We start from the raw sequence: 5,806 nt of genomic DNA on the forward strand, positions 1-5,806 counted from the left end.
TAGAAACTAGAAAACACACTGTGAATGAGCATGCAAGCGTTAACACACTATTGTTCATCAACATAATTTTCTAGTATAATAAGCACAAAATCTCCCTACCTATGAAACATTTCACAAATGGACGTTTATTCATCTAACATGAATGCCTGTTCATTAGTGAAAATTTTACTCGTTCACATGGATGTTTAGTTCGACATTCATGACTTTGGAATTTCATCGAATTTTAGATATAAGACAATAAACAAGTGACCATGAAGACCTACATGCCTGTTCAAGGTAGAAATTATAGTTTTAACCCTATTTTGAAGAATGAAGACCAAACTATAAATTTCTAGTTCTTTAGGGTTGAATTACAATTATGCAAAATTTGAGAGACTAAAAGATATTCTAACACTTAACTAAATAATTAAATTTAATTTTGATTATAATGAATATATGTATGCATGGTGCCTGGTACACAGCAAAAGACTTATGAATGCTTTAAAATTTTGTTTGGGAATGAATAGTTGTAATTAAAATTTTTAAATAAGACTTGCACATTCTGCCTTCCTATTATTCTAATGTATTTCTTTTCTCATCTAACTCCCCTCAAATGTAACTTTAGGTTTCTAATTTTATCAGATGTAAAATTAGGTTAGTTTTTGTTTTCTTTTATTAGAAAATCTGTAACTAGGAGACAACATTGTACACTTGAAGAATGAAGATAAAGGAAAAGGCATTGAAAACACAAAGAGCAGTACCTAGGTTAACCAGTTAACCCCTCATGGCTCGAGGGGATTGACATTAGATAAGTTGTATATCAACATGTTTATTTTACATTATAGAATACATGTTTAGGGTTTTATTTTTTTTGCAAAATAACACATCACATGCGAACTAAAATTGGTGAGACACAAATAATAAAGATCCCTCAAATAATATTAACTCAAAGATTAATAATTGGCACCTTTATCCTGTTGGGTTTTCTGATTTTTATATATAGGCAAGGTAGCAAAATATAAAACAAAATTTCAAAGAGAAACCTAAAAGCCCTACCAAGAATCATGTTTTAGTGAATAATTACATGAACTTGTTATTTAGCAAACATAGGGTGTTTGAGAATATCATACTTGCGTTCGACAACTCCAAATTCTTTATATGGTTATGAGATCACTATCCAACCCACAATGAGGCAATGTCTTGGTATTCACATGAAGCACAAACTTTGACAGATTAGAATTATTCACTAGAGGCTACTAGGGCTCTGTGAATAGAGCATGTGTGCATTAGAAGTTATGCATGATGGTTAAGGTTTGTAGAATATGTTTCTAAATTTTGAAATAATGTTCATATATATAAAGAACACTAAGAACAATCATGTATAAATCATAGGCACAGTCGTTCCTCTTTACTTAACATGAATGGTTATTTATGTCACATGACCACTCGTTCATGGTCAAGTAAAAGTCAAACTAAACTGATTCAATCCTACTAGGTAAACCTAGTTTGTTCTAGAATTCTAACCACCTTATATACACCAGGATTATCACCAAATAATCCAATGTCTTAAAGTCAAAACCAACACCTATATACTTTTGATCCATAAGCTTTCAATCAAATTAGTAGTATCCAGACATAAACTAAGATTAACCCCTAACAAGGCATGATCCTCCACACTAAGTTATGCATGGTTGGTGTCTGATATGGGTTCATGGTGGAATAGGTAGCACCATCCTTAGCTTGCTTGAAAATCCATAGAGGACCATGATTTGACTCTCCTCGTGCCTAAGTTGTGCTTTGTGGAATTTTAGCTATGCGTGGCAGTACTAAGCCATGCATATTTGTGAAATTTTAGTGAATTTTAGAAGCACAACTAGCTACCCATATACATGTTCGGTTAAGGTGAGGAAAATTTCAATATGGTCTTATTTTGATGAATTGAGACTGAATTGAGATTTTTTTTTATTCTTTACATTTGAATTACAATTGTGCAAAATTTTAGGGAAAAAAATAATTTGACACTTGGTAAATAATAATTAAAAAATTTTTATTTTTATTTTGAATGTATATGTATGAATTTATGTATGCATGGCATTTAGTACATAGCCAATAGACTTATGTGTTTGATGTTTTTATTTTTTTGGGTTGTAATCTTTTTATTAAATATGGTTTGCACGTTGCCTTTTTTTTTTATTCTTCTTCTAAATTATGTTTAAATTTTATTTTCATATAAAATTGTAACTAGGAAACAAGGTCATGTAATCATCAAAGGTTGAAGATGAAGGACAAATGCAAGACTAAAAAAATGAAGACTAACCTTAGTTGACCAGTCAAACCCCTTTTAGCTCAAGGGGCTTGATATTAGTTATGATTGTGTACTAGCATATTTATTTTACTTTGTAGAATGTATGTATAGGTTTTATTTTCATAAATATCAGCTAACATGTTGCAAAATCTCTATTATTTGTCCTATCACCATTTTATCACTTGTTACTGATCCATTATCAGGTAACTTTATCTAGACTTTTTGAGCCACCCTAACTAGTTGTACTCCAAAACAATGAGTAGCATCACAATCAATCAAAATGTAAATAAGAGTGCCAAAGTAAGAAATCTAACTAATGACTATTACTAGATCAGCCAATGCTAGCTATTGGGTAATGGTATACATTCTAGCAGTGGTTCTTCCTACTAGTTGATTAAGTTAGACTAAAGCCTTAGGATAGGATCTACACATGTGTCCTAGCTAATGACATTTGTAGCAAACTATTTACCTAATTAGACACTTTCCTTTGTGAAGCCTACCATACCTCTAACAAGTTATAATCTCAGGCTCTTTCTGCTTCTTGTTGCTCTTCTAGTCTTTCTTATTTCCCTTGGACTAGAATTGTGTAACACCTACAAGTAAGCCTAAAGACATTTTAGTCTTTTCTTTATATTCATAATTATTTTTGGAGTGCTATTTAAAATGGATTTATAGCGGAAACAATCGTGCGTTACAAGAGTAACGTCCATTCATACCTGGAAAAGGTAAGAAAGTGATTTCACATGAATGCATGAAAGATGTTAATTAAAAAGGAGCACAGGCCTATATGCCTTATCACACATGCTTATATGTCATGGCTAGGTAAGATTTGTGTTTAAACACAAAGTTTGATTGTTTTGTGAGGTATTAACCCTAACAGCCACCTAAACCTGAGGGAAAAAAGAGAGAAGAGGATCACAGTTATTGGAAAGGAGCCCACAGTCGTTGGAATCCCTATAGCAATGCTAAGAACTTGCAAGCTTCAGAAGTTAGGTTAGTAAAGGCTTTTAGCTTGATTAAAGATTTTTAAAGCTTGAGTTAGTTTGCTATAAAAATATTATGATGATTCTTAGATTCTGAAAGACATTTTTTATGATTAAATAATGATGTTTTGTTGATGGTATGAACGGAAATTGATGAATCAATGTATGGTTGGTTTAGTTTGGTGTTTAACCATGTTTATGAATTGACTAACTTATAAATTATTGCCTCATAAATGTTTAAATGTTTTTATATTCTTCTAATGATTCTAAGAAAGATTATAATGAACTAAATCATATTGGCATATATGTGATCCCTCTTAGTTTGTTATATAAATTGATTGAGATAAAAACAGGATTGGATGGCGAACTATTGTGATTTATGTTTGATGAGGCCTTGTTTCTGTTTTTAGGTTAGAAGGAAGTATGAATAATTGTTTGAGGGGACTATAAAGCCACTGTTGTGTTAATGGATCACCAAAAGATAACTAAAACAATGTAAGGAAAAGATAGGTTATAATTCTAAATCATGACACATGACCGTGTATGGTCTCATACACGCTCATATGTCTTTCAAGCAAAATAGGAAATTTCTCAATTTCTGTGCATGCATTTTGAGGAAAGACATACACAACTATATGGTATAAGACATATGCTTATGTGTGACTTTCCAAAAGTAGACAAACGTGTAGAAGGAAGAATGACAAAATAAAATTAAATTAGAGAGATGCTCATTCCTTACCAAGTAAACTCTTATGTTTAGTCCAAGGATAAGCATAATAAGGTAAATTAAGAGTACACCCGTGTAAGACTAAGTGAAGGTTAAAGGAAATAAGAGGTAAAAGACATCTACGTAAGATATTTTAGTAAAAGAAAAAAAACTATTTTACCTCTAAGCTAAGTGTAAGGATAAGAAAAAAAAAAAGAAGAGAAGAAAAAGATCTTAACAAGATAAGTTAAGATAGTTAGAGATAAAAAAGGTGTCTGACTATATAAATGACGACACATGACCTTAACCAAATCATATCTGGGTCAAAAATTAGAAAAGTGCACAATGTTCAGTAAACATGCAAGGTGTCATTTGTTTTCATTAGGGCATCAAAGATGTCGAGATCAGCTTAGGTCTTATTAGTTTGTTTGAGATGACTTATGTATTTAGAGCATGAGGATACCGAGAATAAACAGATAGGTAAAGTAGAGAGTTGAAAATCATTTGCTTCAGCCATAAATATATTTAATGATGGAATGCTAAGATTTCAGGTCTATGCTTTGGGAAGAGTACCAAGGTCTCACTAGTTTACTGAGTGCTTTAACTCATGCGTTCCTTTTTATGGTTTTGTAGGTAAATGCGACTAGTAAGGCATGTAGGGGAACCAACAGTCTAGTCGAGTTGTTGCATGAGGATGATGTACAAAATCGTCATTTTTTAGAAATTATCCCATATGTGTGTTTTTATTTCCATTTATGTACTACAAAGATTCTCAGTTACTTTTAGACATTATTTTGTAATAATGAAAGGTTTTTAAATTCCATTGTCTTTAATTAAGAAATCAAGTAGTGCACGTTTCTTCGGGCCATATTCTATGTAAGCGTATGTTCTTGGAAAGGGTTATTACATTTATGGTATCAGAGCGTGATTTTAAAACCTAAAAAGGTGGAAAGTTCTAATATGTCTAAAAAGTGCATATGTAAGCAAGTTAGAAAATAACCCCTTATACAGCATTGACCACTTTTGCTTACTTATCGTTGCAATTATTTTATAACTATATTAAGTAGTACATTTGCTTGACTGATGATTTTCGTTTAAGATAAAGAGATCTAGAAAGCTGACTAGTGATGTTTCAGAGGTCCCTAATCAAAAGAGAAGCCAAACAAAAACTCCGGGACAAGCCTTAGGTGCGTTAATAGTATTGTCAATGGGTAGGCAGTGATATGAGAATCGTATAAGAGGTTGCTGGAATGAACAAATGGCATTAGAAAGTGTTAGACATCCAATTTAGGCCTCATTAGTGACAAAGCAGCCTAGGTGGTTAAGTTATCACCTTAACAAGATAAAATGGGTAAGGAAAAACAAAGATCCCCAGTTGAAATAGAGCAATATGATAGTAAATGAGTTTTCCACCAAATTGAATGCCCTAACCAAGTATGCCTATTAAGTAGTTAGCACAAATAAGGGCAAAATAAAAACTTTTATAAGTGACCTCAAGTCAAACAAAACTAATGATGACGTGATGCGAGAACATACCCTTAGTATCTATTCAGAGGCTTTAAGAAAAGCACAAAGGTTAAAAGCCATGAGGTTAAAGATGGCTAAAGAGCAAGGTACATCAGATCAGCCTAACCAACAACCTTAGTTCTGAGCTTAAAATCAAATGATAACCATAAAAGGTAATAACAGAGATATAGTAAGAGTAAGAAGTCATTCCCATTCAAAGGTAATAAGAAGAGTTGGACATGCAAGAAACATAGGATCAATTAAGGTATGATGATCCTCTTGTTTGTCACAACTTTAGGGAAGATCTAGATGACAAAAAGAAGAAAG

Source organism: Mangifera indica, chromosome 15 (assembly GCF_011075055.1).
Source record: "Mangifera indica cultivar Alphonso chromosome 15, CATAS_Mindica_2.1, whole genome shotgun sequence".
Lineage (NCBI taxonomy): Eukaryota > Viridiplantae > Streptophyta > Magnoliopsida > Sapindales > Anacardiaceae > Mangifera > Mangifera indica.